Below are 17,109 nucleotides of genomic sequence, written 5' to 3'. Positions count from 1 at the left end.
AATGTAATAAATTAGTTTCCCTCCATTTAAATAATAAGGCACTCCATTTAATAAATAATAACACTTTAAAAGGATTAAGACGAGTGTAATTGTAACTGTGTGTTTTAACATTAGATTTTGCGTGTAATTGTGTATGTTTCTACATTAGATTTTGCGTAAAAGTTTTATTTTTATTATTATTTTAGTTAACCTGACGATAGAAAAGTCAAGAGTCGATTTTTATCTCAAGTAGGCCACAACCGGAGATCCACTGAATATTGGGAACGGGGGTTAATATATACGCAAGTATAGACGAATTCTATGGTTGCACCACACATGTTATAGTAATAATCTTTATAAGTGTTTTGTTAATTTGGCACTCAGTGAATAATATTTTACTTATTAATTTACTTACTGAAATGCTAGATGGTAAACTTTTTATTGTTTGCGCTTTTTTTAATGGAAAAGAGGAGAAACAAGCGTATCGTCACCTGTTGTTAAGTGATCACCGCCGCCCACATTCTCTTGCAACACCAGAGGAATCACATGAGCGTTTCCGGCCTTTAAGGAAGGTACCCATGGCTCAAGCTCATTCGACAGCTTTGTAGTAGCAGTACTTTGTAGTAGAGCTTTTCTAAGAAGTTTAAAATCAATGCAGCTTAAATAAAGCTGTTTGATTATATAAAGCTGAATTGAATAGTGAAAATAAACAAAAGTAAATACTTATCTCTGTTATAATATACCTATTGGAATACTGGATAGAACCTTAAACGGAACGGCAGTATTGCGTTAATGTCGCAAATAAGAAATGTTCATTTAAATTGCCTTAACATATTTCGAGTCAGAAAAAATTTATGACGAAAGTGATAAATATTTTCAATAACAATAAGCTGGTTATAGTTATTGAAAATGGTTCTACTCTGATACCCATAAAACTTTTTGACATGTTGCATGTTCTTTTTATAAGATTGTTCTCATCTTATTAGTGAACCTGTAAATTAAAATTGGATGGGTAGGTATGTCTTATATTTTACCTAAGATCTTTCTTACAAACTTCCCAGTTTCCGAAACCCTGTTCAAATATTACGATAACAAGCTTTCAAACGCTACATTTGCACCACTATCACATGATTAGATTTACTCCGAAATTCTGTTTCACACTTCAGATACTCCCCGGTTTGAAATTGAATAGGAGTCTAGTTATACTGACGTTACATGAGCGTACAAAGATTGTGCTGAAATGGATTTGTATTTTGAAATTGAATATTCTTGAAATATAAGGGATATCTGATAGTAAGTGATTACCTCCATTCGTACTTTATTTTAACGTCAGAGGAAACACAGTGTCGTAAGCCTTATAAATGATTTTTGTTTTAAGCAACACGTGTGGAATGTACATAAATTTGTTTATCAAAAGGGGAACGTAATCTACGGTCCGACGTATTTTTATGATGGTGTTATCTCTTATATCTTTAAATAATATGTATTGTTCTTTATTCATGTTCTGTAAAGGCTTTCAAAATGGAATGAAAGTGTAATGAATGGATATAAAATATAGCAACACAAGTTTACCCGTGCGAAAACCTCGCACGCAATAAACGGTCACAGTAAACGTCTACTGTCTATAGACACTACTAATAGGTTGTACTGTTAATTTAAACATTATTTACTTGTTTTTTGGAAAAGCGATAACTTTAAAAGATATTATTGTCAACATCGTTAAATCATTTAATTCAGTTAACGTAGCAAGACAAGCTAACATATATAGTATGATTTTAACTAATTTCAAATACAGATTTACTAAAAAGTAAAGCATAAAATTAATACAACAACTGAAATGGAAGAAACTTAAAGATTTACCTAACTTTAGGTACTTTTTGTGGAAATTTATCTTTGTCGTTGAGATGACCAGCGCTGTTCAGGACAGCGTAATTTCAAAGCCATTAGCACATCCTGTAAATGCGTTGTTTTATTATTTTGAATGATGTTGGAAACGCAAGTTAGTGTAACACGTTATGCAACTTTCACATGCGGTAAATATGTCGAGGATTTCTGGCTTTGTTGACAAAACTAGGTTAATGACTATAAAATGAGAAAACTTAAGAGCAACTCATTTTTTAAAAGCATTAAATAAGCGACCAATTTGAAATTTTAAAACTTATTTGTGTTAATTCTGTATTAATAAGGTTTTATAATTATCTCTAAATTGTTTATATCATCACGCTGAAGTGAAAATAATGAAATATGTCGGGGTGTTTTTTTTTATTTTAAGTCTTTAATATGCAAAGTGAATGCTAAAAATTTTACCCCTGGTCTTTTCAGAAACTATTACTTAACCCATTATAATTATGAAAAATTATGAAAAATCGATTGTTTAATCTTTATAGGTTTTATTGGTCTTTAAATCATTTCAATCTATTGAGATTATTAGCACATTTAGGTTTCTATAAGCTTATAATACCATCTTCCTTTACTTTCTATTAATTTTAATAAATTTATTTGTTGGCAAATCTAATCAATCTAATCAAATAAATAAAATCAATAAAGAAAAGCAAATCAAACTAATTGATTATATACCTATATATAAAAATGAATTGCTGTTCGTTAGTCTCGCTAAAACTCGAGAACGGCTGGACCGATTTGGCTTATTTTGGTGTTGAATTATTTGTGGAAGTCCAGGGAAGGTTTAAAAGGTGAACAAACATGAAAGTGTTCGGAATAAAATAAAAACAACAATTTTGTTTTTCCTTTGATGTGTCCCCCGTCGTCCGATATTTGTTTTGTTTGGACATATTTTCTATGAGAGAATTTATTGACGCACGGTTTGACAGTTCTGCTGTGAAACAATCTCATTACAACAACAGGAGCATATTTTACGAAATAATTATTGATGTTATGATATATTATTGACTAATTAATGAAAACCATTATTTTATTTATTATATATACAGAATGTATATATAATAAATATATACAGAATGTATATATAATAAATAAAATAATGGTAGACTGACAGACGTAGTTCTGTATATATACAGAACAACGTCTGTCATATAAAATAAGGTGTCAATTTGAATGAATGTTTTAATGTTATAACTTAATGTGTTGTATGTATACGTAATATATACCACGTCACTAGGACATTCTTTGACGAGTTGGGAGCCTTCATAGTACGTCAATGGATACAATCAACACATTTGAAAATGGAACGTAAAGTTTGGAAATTGAACACTGAAGGATAAAAACCTTTTCTTTAGCATCTCATCTTTAAAGTTGTAAATTGATTCCGTTGAAAAAAGAGCTTTGTGGTAGAATTTGCATTTGTAACGAGAGTTTGTGGAATATTGTTAGAAGCGCATCTGAAATAAAAAAGGAATTGTAAAACTACTTCGCTTATCTCTGTAGCGTAGGATGTTGCGGTATTTACTCATTTGCATTGTTCAAGTTAGTTTCCTAATGCTATATATTATTTTGATCTAATTACTTATACTAATATTTGAGGAATTATTTGAATAAGATGAAGTTAATAACCTGTAACTATATACCTAGGATATTAAATACATTACAACTACAACATTGAAAATTAAAATACTCATCGATATTCAATATAATACGTATTATATAGATGAAATATTTTTTTTCGTTATAATTATTATTATGAACTTAATTATTATTTTTTATTTAGTATCTAATTATAATAATTTATGAATTAATTAATGTATTATTTATGATTTTGATGATTTCAGCTTTGAATTATATAACAACTAGCTGACCCGACAGACGTTGTTCTGTATATAACAAAAAAAAAAATACTGTTTTATAGGAATTTGTCAATAATTTTTCATAACATCAAGAATTATTTCGTTACTTGTGCTCCTTGTTGTTATAATGAAATAGTTTCACAGCAGAACTGTCAAACCGTGCGTCAATAAATTCACTCACAGAAAATATGTCCATACAAAACAAATATTGGAAATAAAATAATAATTTATGGGTCCCAGATCGAATTAAAAACCATCCTATCTCTCAAGTTGGACTTAACTGCACTCCATGAAGTAATCCCCATTTAAATAAGTTCATTAGTTTAGGAGTCCATCGTGGACAAACAAAGTGTCATGTAATTTATATATATTAAGATATCACAATTTTTCACAATGAATAGAACATTTGATTAATTTGTCACATAATATCAGTTCATATATTATTTACCTAGAACTTAATATTTCCCGTATAGAGCATTCAGGCTTCAGTGAAACGCAATTACATTCCAATTGCGTCAAAGCTCGTATCGTAATTACAAGACGCACTATTAGATACTGCACACAAGCTTAAGATGTCCTTGTTACTACATAATCATTACATGATTTTCTTACAAGACTAAGGGTGATCTTATAAATTACAATCCCAGGTTAGGGTAGTATTTGAACCCGTTTGAGAACATTATGGGTTCCCGGTTTGATCACGTTTAATCTAATAGTTAATATTTGACAACATTGAAGATTGAACACGATATGTAATGGTGGCACAAAAATACTAACTCTCTTCTTCAAATCAAATCACTAATTTATTACAGGCCAACAATTAGTGTGTTATATCTTAATATACATAAATTACGTGACACGTTGTTTGTCCGCGATGGACTCCTAAACTAATGAACGGATTTTAATGGAGATTACTCCATAGAGTGCAGTTTGGTCCAACTTGAGAGATAGGATAGTTTTTATTTCGATTTGGCACCTATTTTGGGAATTATTTTTATTTTCAATATTTGTTTTGTATGGACATATCCTGCAGAGAAACTGTCCAAACAGTTTTGCGAGACTATGTTAGCTTTTAAGATTCTTTCTGTAAATGATTAATAGTATAAATAAATAAATAATAATAATACAGCTGAGGTATTGTGCAACATTAATGCTGTGTATATCTTTTAAGTGAAATTGAATGGATTTAGTGAAAATTGATGATTAATGATTAATATATTATTGAATAAAAGTTTTAAAAATAAATTGAATTGAATAATTTTATTGTTTTCAAACATTATGATATTTCAAATTTTTATACTACAAGTTTTATACAAATGATTTAAGTTTTCTTTAGTGTTAATTCCGCCAATATTTGTTTTTTTAAAACAATTCGACACCTGTTTTGCCTCTACACGAGGCATCATCACGAGACGTGCCAGATTTTGACGAGATTAAAACTAAATAAAACTTAAATCATTTGTATAATTATGGATTTCCGCAAAGTAACGCCTAATTCAATAATTTTTTTTACTAAAAGTTGTAGTTTTCACTTTCACAATTTCATTTTTCTATGTATATTAAATATTTTTGAAATTGTGTCAGAATCTGTGTAGGTTGTTAATTTAATGTTATGAGGTCAATGTGTGTTAAGAATTAATGAAGCTGTATAATTTCATGTTGCTATGTGACGAAAGAGTCGCTTCAGCCTTCCACTTCAATTTGCTCTTTCCTGGCAGCTGCCCAAATTACACATTGAAACTCACTTTCGCTAAAACAGCTTTTCACTTCTCGTCTTAAAGTTTGCATTCCAATAACATTATATTTAGCATATCGGACCTAACTTAGAAAACGTGTTTTCAAATTTTTACTAAGTACTATTTTATTCTGTAACAGATATTAGTATTATCGATTCATTTTTAACACAATAGTGCCATGTAGTTTTACTTACATTCAGATTTTTTCTCATTATAATTATAACGTAACTTACATAATTACATGAGACCCGAATAAGATAAAAACAGTAATAATTTGCTTGATTTTCCATTAACTTACTTTTTTTTATGGCAATAAGGGATGAGACGGAGGACGCTAATCTAATGGTAATTGATACGCTCTACCCATTACTCTCGTCTCATTCTGAGAGACTGAGAAGAGATTGAGAGACTTTAGACGGTAAATCTCGTTTACCCAGTAATTTCACTAGCTACGCCACCCTTCTGAAAAAAAAACACAATAATGCTTACACATTACTGCTTCACGGCAGAAAAAAGGCGCCGTTGTGGTACCCATGATCTAGCCGGCAACCTGTGCAAAGGAGCCACTGGTAACTTTTACATGACTTTTACTTCTATGCAACACCAAGAAATCAAGCCGCTAAGACAAGTCAGGGCTTGTAAATTTCAAACAGGAAACTGAGGGAGACAAGACTACATATAAAAAAGGACTTTTAATTTTAATACTTGACTAGGTGAGAGGTATAAAGAGGTAAAACAAGAAAATATTCGTTAGACATTTACTTTGGAAACAATTGCGAGGTAGCGGGTAGTTCTAACAACGCCCACCCTCACCCCTCCTTAAATATGACAGCGGTCTGACACAAAATATAATAGGCTACCAATTCTATACGAATCGGAGAATCCCTCTTCAAACGTTTCTGATACCTATCAATATTAGTGATGGTGATAGGTACTTCGGGGAGAGGTTATTATTGTTTTCTGCGAACATTATTCTATATTATTTTGAGTTTTCTCTTGAAAGCTCGTAGAATGATGTGACATGTGTCTTATTCGGTTAACTCTAAACAAATGAAAATTGTCCATTTAGTTCTAAAAAATCAAAACAGAAAACGACATAGATATGCGTAATAGAAGTTTATGTCATTGTACATACTGAATCGCATTTAACACGAGAGTGGGCTTAGGTTTAATAATATCACCGCTTCTGTTCAATGCTTACACAGGACTCATAATGCGCATTACTTTCGAAGACTGGACGGAAGGTGGCTACATAATATCTTATTTGCGCTACGCCTATGATACTACTTTGTTTGCGACCAGTGTTAGTCATATCGAAAATGGAACGCGTGAGTGTAGAGTTTGGATTAAAGATTAACCACACAAACCCGCACTAGTGTTTTAATCACTTCATAATGAAGGGCATTAATACACATAAACTACTATTAAATTGTTCACCGATAGCTTACGTCGCGTAACTCTTTATCAGTTTTGCTGTAACAGGTGTTTTAAGGTATTTTAATTTATATATATATATATATTAAAGATGATCATACATCAGATTAATCTTAGGACTAGATGACAGCCAGTCTTTAACTTATTTTAAAATATAATTAATGAAATAAGAAATGTTCGTTTTCAATATTTATGATCTGATACGATTTCACTTCTTCACGGATGTTTGGGATTCTTTATAAGGAAATCGATATCGATATACGGAGATTGAATCGAATCGAGCACCTTCATTCAATATTTGATTTTATGGCTAAGGTTACTAAACACTCAGAAATAAACGCTTTTAAAATACAATACTTGGACTTTCCTGAATAAAAGATTAATAAAAAACACAACAAAGTATTAAATCACAAAAACACTTGAAATGCAAACTAACGAGACTAATGAAATGAATTTCCAAAAGCAATTCCGTTTCCTATTGTAAGCTTCTCGACGAGCAAAACGAGTAACGAACGGAAATTCAAAGCGAGCGACGTCGTTGTTTATTTTGCCGGTGAAAAACTTTTACACCAGTTCAATAACAATGTTGTTACGACAAGAATAGAAATATTACTATAAAGAGGAGGAATTTACTTTTCTATTGTCATTGTTTGTTAATTTTTTTATATTTATTGAAGAATTTAAGAACCAGAAGTTGATTGATAGTAATGTTTTCGAATTCCTTTTTTGTTTGGATCACTTTTTGATGACGTCAATGCCGATTTTCTTCAATAGAATGTTCTTACTAACTTTACGTAAATCTATTTTATTCCTAATTGGGAAATTGTTGTATGTATGGAAAAAATACATCACAAAAACATATATTTAAAATAACACATTAAGCCTTTATGTTTTTCTCAAGTCACTATAAAAACCATTTGTTGTATCACAGCTTTGTCAAAATACTCCCCTAGAATCAGAATACTCATACTGGGTCTCGTAATCTAGGATCAACATCAATAGTAAATCACGAATTGCAATCAATTGTATGTGTGACTCATGCATCACATCAATGTCTCATAACAGAACAATTAATATCATTGCTTTGAATACTCAATCGGCTGTAATGTCGGTTTAAATTAAAATCTGAATCATCTGCTGGTATTTTGGAAAGTTTTTAATTTTCCGTTCATTGAAATTATTGTTGTAAGGTCAGGCAAACTATATAATTAAATAACTTTAAAGGTCATTCTAAATTGTAAGGGACACTATCGAAAAGCAATTTATTTTAGATACAGTACTTATTATAGGAATTGTATTGTAATGGGTAGGGTGTATCGACTACCAACGACGCAATCTTTAATTAAAATGTATTTCCAAACGTATACGTTTTCAAATTTACTAATTATTGATTAAAATTATTTGCACTATAATGTCTTTTACCTGTTCTGTAATTATTCTAGTGTACGTGCTCAAATATGCTACCCAACGTGACGTATATGTCACGTATTACATATACATATATTGTTTCTTTACAATAGATTTAGTACTTTAAGATTTACACACTAGAAGCTTTTTACGCGCCGTTTTGATGTATCATTATATGTTTAGTTTAGGAAATAATTAAAGTGAAATCTTCTTCGGGCGAGCCGAGTACTATCTGGAAGGGAAAAACGTTTAATTTCGTCTCTGGAATACTTGTATTACGTTTATTTGGTGTAGTCTGAAGTATTGCGTGTTTGATAATTATTATTTTTTACTTACTTACTTACTTGAAGAACCTTAGACTTTTTTAACACATCTTAAAAGGACCTTTGTATTAGTTTGATTGGCATTTTATTTCTCCAGATATTTCATATTAATATCACTAAACGACCAACTAACAAGTGAAGTTTCTATAACTATTTTTTTTCCTTTATAGGGACACGCAACGCTCTTACGTACGTTACGGAATACGTACCAAAGTTATTTTAAACAAAAATTAAGACTCTATTACTTTACGTACAAAAGTGGTATATGTCTAGATTATATTAGTATTGAAATTAAAGCCAAATGGACGAACAAAAACATTACAATTTCGTATTTCAGTCGTATATTATTGCATATTTAGTGCCGATGTGACGGTCAGCCCTGATGTCGATCAAGCGTAGCTGAATGATGAAAACATAATATTATGATCGCGTTTAGTCCAGCGCTGATGAATTGCTACGCGCGTATAGCTACGTCGGTAACGTAGAGAATAGTCGGTCGCGCTCGTCGGTCCTGGGTACATCGGTCCAATGACGCGCTATGGCAGAGCTGATGTTGACCGAGTGACCGACCGAGTGCGTGTGTAACTACGTAAATAAAAATTCGTGTTCTGGCATATTCGAATAATTACATTGCATAAATTTCTCCTTCAGTTTGACGCTCTATAATAATTGGGTAAACATGATATCTTCTCCGTCTCTCATTCCGTAATGTCAACTGCTTGTGGATTTGGAACTGTATAATATGATTATTTTTGCATTATTAACTGTAACAAGAAGTTGTACTTACAAGTGAATTATCACGTTTTTTTAGTTTCTTCCGGAGAATACACTTAGGTTAACAATGGTTATTTTGGCAGTGGCCCAAGTAGCAATGCGGAGCTCACACCTTGTAACAATGTTTTGTTGCACTAGCTACTCTTGTGCTTTGTGGATATTGTCTAGCGTGTTTCATGGTTCTGTCATAGGTATTGTTTAGTAAAATTACACTTGAAAAATCAAATAGTTTTGAATGCTGTTTCGAATGACCTATGCCCGGTTCCTACTATAAACGAAGCGTCATAATATAAGCACTACCAATGATAATTGGCCTGCCAAGTACCACCCGTTTTCAGCGTTTCACAACATACTTTTCTGTTCTACGGTCTAAGAGCGGCAGCAGTTTCTTTAGGGACCCGATATTAAAACATTAATTGAACATTATTTTAATTAATTATTTTAATTAAAAATATAGCTGATTATTAATTTTTGCGGTACATTATTTAAAGGGAAGCTCATTCCCCAGCTTTGTTGTAATTGGGAGAAGAGAAAGCTACTTGAAAATCGATAAAAGAAAAGAAATCGTTGAAGAATGGGTAGCTTGGAAACGTAAGGAAAATATATTCAAGTTGCAATTTCAATACTCCGAATAGGAACGGAATCACTAGACGACTGGTAAATACAGTATTCCCAAGATAAAAAATGTTATAGAAATGCTAAACTCGTTCTTCCCTTATAAATAACTGACTAACAGTTATCGGTAGCTCTCTCATCCGTTGGATGGTTATTAACATTTATAACAGTATTATACTTATAGAAACTGTTTTCAAATACGTACCAAAATAACTGATTTTTTTTATAAAAACTGGGCATTACTGTTTCGTTTTCAACGAGGTAATAGATTAGAGTAATATATATCAAAATTTTGTGATATGGGAATGTAAACGCCATTTTAATATATTTTAAGTTGTCAGAATTGCTGGCATTCCTCCATAAAAATATAGTGTGAATGAACAAAATTTAAAATAGTCTTAGTATTTTAATAATTTTTAATCAGTATACTTTTAGTTATAAATAAAGGAAAAGAAAGCAGAAATATTTATGCAAAACCTTATGCTTTGCTTGCTAAGTAAGTGCTTTTGGCAACGGTTCCTCTAAAAACTGTAACGTTTCTCGCATTCAGTAGTGATTCTCGCTCTCATTCTTCAATGGCCCTCTAATTTTAAGTTAGGCTTGAAACACCGAGCCGGTTTCTGAAGAGCACTTTGTGGCGGGATATAGGTGGAATTGCAGGCAAAGCTGTGGCTGTATATCGTTTAAGCACTTTATAAATAGTACAAATTTTTTTGATGTCTATTTTTATTTAATAAATATATAATATTATGTAGTAAACGTTTTGTGTGGTATTAATAAAGTCTAAACTAATTATAAGTGTTGCTTTCTTTCATAAACTAGATTCAACCTTAAAGAATTTTTCTAATTGTCATCATTATTAGGTTAGATAATTATCTTGCACAAAAATGCATTAATAATAATAAATTCAGCCGCAGAGGTTTTAAAAATTGATTGCATTAATGTTAATTCCAAAAAAAGTTGTCGTTGTATCAGCATACCTTAACATAATCTGCTATAACAGTTATTACAAATGTTAAAATATCAAAGTAATATGTTATAACATTCACATATGTTAGAACAGTAATAATTATTCAACAAATGTAATTAGCTAAAAAATTGTCTCTCTACCTACATAATAATTATTCCGTGGAGGCAATCTACAGTAAATAATAACTTATATTGATTGGATAAGTTATTTCCTATTTGTATTCCATAATAGGAAAATTTAAATTCCTAATAAGTTGCACAAAGTTCAACCACTATCATTATTTTCAAACATTCCCGCACGCTCAGCTACATTCCCGCACGCTCGTGTCAAACGGTACTTTTTGAACACAAATCCATACGCAAAATCGAACTTTGCGCACGATAATAGGAAAATGAAATTTTCACGCCTTCATTTCATATTATTTCAATTGTTACTTCGCCATTATTTCAATGATAGTTGTGCTTGAAAGTTACCCACGCCGTAGTTACCTTTGTATTTATAAGCGTACAATTAAAATCAGTCTTATTAATTTTGCTTAAAATAATAACACTGATGAATGTTAATAAAGGCAAAAGTTTGGCAAAACTCATTGGAATTCTTTCCAATCAATACAACAAACACTCATAAATTCAACTTAGTGATGTAAGTGAAAATATAAAAAAAATAACTTAATTATTAATAAAACCTCACAAATTATTGATAGTTACTGCTGTTGATACTCAATTCAGAAACACTGTAAATAAGTAAAGGTAATATGCGAACATATTAAACATTTTATTAAAGAAAATTTAAAGAAAATACACGTATAGCTTCGAATTTAACAACAAAAAGCAAGGTTTTTGTTCACGGTATTCTTATTCGGACTGCCCTTTGTATTGTGGTGAGGGCAAACAAGGCATCCGTTTTATTCTATACGAGGACTGTAAATATAACAGGGGACCTATATATCTTTTTAGAACTCTACATAGGGCGGGTCCTGCCACGTATGGAGTATTATTGTCATATCTGGTCCAGCGCACCCCCGTTTCAGCTCGCATCATTTTACCGCACGCAACGCTGAGCTGCTCGAATTGTTGCGGATTCAGTGCTCTGTAAACTACTAGGTCACTAGCCAGATCTACAGGAAGTGTTCCAAAAAGTGCGGTTTTCAAGGAACTTTCTTCCACGTACAATCAAGCTGTGAAAAGAGCTTCCTTGTGCGGTGTTTCCAGGACAATACGACATAGATACCTTCAAAAAAACCCGTTCTACTTTCTAAAACGCCGGAAACGCTCTTGCGATTGCTCTGGTGCAGCAAGGGAAGTTGGGCGTCTGGGCAGCAGCTGTTTGCAAGAGAACTTAAAATCAGGTGACCCTCGTTTGGTCTCCTCTTCCATAAAAATAATTGTTAAATCGAAATCATTAATCATAATATTTTTTTTTTGTAGTAAATATTACAGGAATGTAATATAGAATTAGAGAGAATATTTGGATGTCGGAAGGATTTATTCAAATTTTTTTCTTGACTGCTCTGAATCAGCTTTATCTATCACAGACAGAGACAGTTTTGTTGTACCTACCAATACACCGGTAAACTAATGTTCGAGTAATACCAAGGGGATGAAGAGTTTCAAGTATAGCATTAAGAAGTCATTACATGGAGCTCATTTAAAATTATCTCCATATATCAATCTAATTATTACAATGAAATGAAACCGACAAAAATGATTGTTGATCCACTGGGGATTAGGGCAGGATTCGATCACAGCCAGTCTTTATTTCTAATGTAGTCAGAAATTTTTGTTTTCGGCCACGCTTTTGTCGAAGGAGCTTTAAGAGTCTTGCTGAAAGAACTATTCTTGGTTATCATGATGTTTTGATATCTTTTTCACAAACATATGACTCAGTTACATTTTTATTGTTAGCTTCACACTAAAAGATCGCTCAGGTCAGGTAATGCCCACGCTGTATTCTGCCGATTGAGAAGCTTCTATATCTTCTTCGGACATATTTCTCGTCAGTTAATTAAATGTTTCAGTAACCTCACAACGTATATTCATTTGTTAATATTATTTCTCTCTACTCCACAATGTTTTTATATATTACTCTAAATTCATTTGTCGAAACAGAATCTTTTAGTGTCGGACAGCATATCTTCAAATTTTTCCTTCACTGATTTGATCACCTATTGACAAAAATAGATTAATTGTACCTACATAGTAATAATTCCGAGTAGACCTGCTCAATGCTTTCACAGTATTTCGATTAATTTATCACTCAAAATGTAGCCCGCTGAGCTTCTTGCGCCCGTTCTTCTCTGGTTTGATGCAAACTTTTCCGAATGGGTGTGGTAACTTTTGCCGTTGAATCAGTGATTTTAAATCCTATTTTGAATAAAACTATTTGAGTTTGAATATAACCCCACTCCATTTTAATATCATAAGAAAATAAAACACAGATTGACTGGAAATGAGAAAACACAAAGAATATTCCTTATTCAAACGAAACATTTTTTCTTTTTATTATACTAAGTACTTGAATCCGTGTCCTCTCTAACCAGAACGGATTAACTTTACGGATTAATTTTCTCACTGTGGACTTAGTTTTAAAGTCCACATTCAAGTAGGAGAAATTGTGGACATCATCTCATATTCTCACTGCGCGCAGAAAAGTTGATCTTAGGAACTATATATTAAGTTTGAACTAAATTTGAGATCAATATTATTTCCAATGTAATTTTATTTATTACGTTGACCCATGTTCTCGATGAACTCGACGCACTGAATGGCAACCTATTCGCTGTTGAAGTTTGAAACAAGTTTGTCCTTATTGAAAACTAGCCGACCGACTTTGTTATGTTCAAATAAAAGTGAGAGAAAATTGAATTTATAGTATCTAAATGTGCTTTCGTGTAATTTATGAACTTCAGTATCTGGTGAAATTTTTATTATGATATAGTTGTATGTTTTATACCGAGAGTTTATTATGCCATATTTGTGTTTTATACGTGGCTTTTGTGGTTAAGACTGTAACTAATTATAATATAATATATATATATATATATTATATAATATAATATAAATAACTTCTTAATCTTATAGCCCAGTGGTTAGTGACCCTGCTTACTAGCTAGAGATTTTGGGTTCGAATCCCGGTAGCTGCAATCATTTATATGATGAATATGAATGTTTGTTTTCGAGTCATGGATGTTTATATGTATTTATAAATATTTAAGTAAGTATATTGTATTAAATATATCGTTGTCTTGTACCTATAGTACAGGCTATGCCTAGTTTGGGCCAAGATAATTTGTGTAAAAGTGGGTTAGTATAATTATTATTCTACAGTAGGTATAAGTTAAATAAATAAAAGGTGTGTTGATTTATTGTATATTGAATTTAGAGATATTAATTCTCATTGACACCTTTTGGCATTTTTTTTATATAAGAGAAAATTGGCAAGAGGCTCTGATGACGCGGAGTGGTGAGGCAACCACCCATGGACATACGGAACACCAACGGTCAAGAGATGCGTTGCTGGCCTCAAGCAAAGTTGGGAGTGTTATCTAAGCGTGAAGGCTCTTGCTCTTAAGTCGTATAGGTTTGGGAAAACTGCAGCAAGTAATTTCACTTTTTGGTGAGTTAAGAAAATTTTCGTAAATCACGCTATTGTAGAATGCCAGACATCAACATGATGTAGGTGGAATTTCACATTTTGACGATCATTATTTTTAAACGTTCCATCACTGTGCGTATGAAAATTTTATGTGCTTGTAATGGATTAAACACCAATCTACGAATTAATGGCATCATCTGGATGGCTCCATTATTTACAGAGAAGCTCCGTTTGGAGGAAATAAATAAACCAGTAGTAATCGCCGTAAAATCTAAGAAACGATTGATCGGATCCCTTATATTAATTATCCGGTACTCCCTCGTCAGAATACACAATGGACGTTGGAAACAATTCCGACGCTAGTTCGGTGATCTCGGTCATGCTGAAACAAGTGAACACGAATGATCGTATCCCCCGACCGCACGAAAGCCCTTCAGGCTCCCAGTGCAAGCTCGGCCCGCTCAACTTAAACGGTATTAACCCTACCCTCGGAGGCAGAGAGCATCGCGTCGGATACACACAGTGTCACCAAGCCTTTAGAAGAAGCAGAGATTCCCGCGGTTGTTCCTCCCCGCCGCCTACCAAGCTGCCCTGTCACCTATGAATATAGGGCATGTTGTCTAAAGATTTGCGGTACGCAAAGCGATCCCTTCGTCATTTAAATACACGACAAGGGAATATGTTAGCACTGTACAGGTGGAGCTAAATATAGTGGTAGACCACGGCAAAATTTCATCTCTCCTCAGAGAGTAACGTGTGGGTTTCTACGCCTACACCCTCTCAGAGAAAAAAAAGCTAATGGTTGTTCTTAAGAAGATGCCAAAGTAGCTAGATACGGAAGACATCCTTACCGAATTTAAGGTGCAAGGCTTTCCTGTGCTCGAGGTTCACTGTAGTTATGGTCCCGGGCAGTGCTATCACTGCATAAGGGCACTCTGCCAGCAACTGCAATGAGAAATCTCGCTGTGCTAAGTGCTTTGACAATCACGGCACTGCCCAGTGAACCCTTCCTAATGAATATGGAGACCCTCCGGGATGAATGCTCGGCATTAAAAGCGGTGCTGAAGGATACCCTACGAACTATTACGTGTCCTAAGTCACACATACTCTAACGGCGTTTTCAACTCAGGCCCCGTCAGTTTAAGGTGCCGAATAAGAAGTCAGAGGTCTTTGTTGCATGGGTGTATAAAATAAAATCCTTTTTTTAAACCGAATTGATAATTCACGTATAGACCCTTCTGAACCCGAAAGTCCGCGGGCCCCGCATCGCGAGTAATGTTATGATTAATGTTTAGAGCTGTTTAATGTTCTATGAGTGGAATCTGGTTGTAGGTAGGTACATACATTAATAAAATAATAGTCTTAGGTGCTTACGAAACATACAAATACATTAATAGGCAGTTACGGAATTTTTTTATAATAATAAAAATTGGTAATTAAAATTCGTTAATTAATAGATAGCAATTTTAAATATATAAAATCCCGACTTAATTGGTAGTTATATTTGCCTCGAAAATGTCACAGAAACAAATTGAGTAATACATCATGTCACTCGAAGGATAAATAATAATTATGAGGATCGTTAGTTTAACGAGCGATGCAAACTGCTGCCAATAAATATATTTTATTTGGGGGTCTCGTTAATTCACTTATTTAAGTATGGTAAAAATAAATAAATTGGTTGTTATATATATAACTATAATCCTAATCCAAACATTAATATTAATATCTGGTCGACCGAGCCTTGCTCGGATTTTTAATTATGTACAAACTTGAACAAAAAAAACTAATAGAACATCTGGATTCGAACCGGGGCCTTCTACTTTCCGGATCACCCAATGTCCCATCTGAGCTATTATAGTCTTGTATATAGTGGCGAATTTACCTTTGTATTTTAATGTTATTGTAGCTGTTTCTATATTCTAATGTTATTGTAGTTGTTTCTATATTCTAATGTTATTGTGTTTTAAAATAAAGGCAAATGTCAGTTTATTTGAAACGCTGTCACGCCTATGCTCAACCGAACAACATGGAATTTTGCACAAAAATTGTCGGAAGTGCAGAAAAGGACATTTTATTAAGAAAAACGAAATTATCAGACATATTTGGGCAATTATATTGAAAATATCCGGTACTTTTGTGTTCAGCGACGTCACGGGGATCAAAGTTACAGCGGCTACGAGCGTACGTACGTACGTAGCGTACGGGTCATCTGATGTGAAGTGATCACCGTCACCCACATTCTTTTGCAACACCACAGGAGCGTTGCCGGGTTTTTAGAAAGGTGTAAGCGCTATTTTTGACAAACAAACCATATTTCATTGACAAACAAAAATATTTCAAGCCAGGGCTTACGAAAAATATTTAACTATTTAATCTCATATAACATACTAGCTGACCCGGCAAACGTTGTGCTGCCATTTAAATTATTTTTAGAGTAAGACCGTTTCTTGGATATTGCTTTATTTTTATAAAATAAGCGTAGCCTAAGTTACTCCTTATTACATCAGCTACCT

The sequence above is a fragment of the Leptidea sinapis genome, chromosome Z (genome assembly GCF_905404315.1).
Source record: "Leptidea sinapis chromosome Z, ilLepSina1.1, whole genome shotgun sequence".
NCBI lineage: Eukaryota > Metazoa > Arthropoda > Insecta > Lepidoptera > Pieridae > Leptidea > Leptidea sinapis.
Note: the sequence above shows the minus strand (reverse complement) of the source record.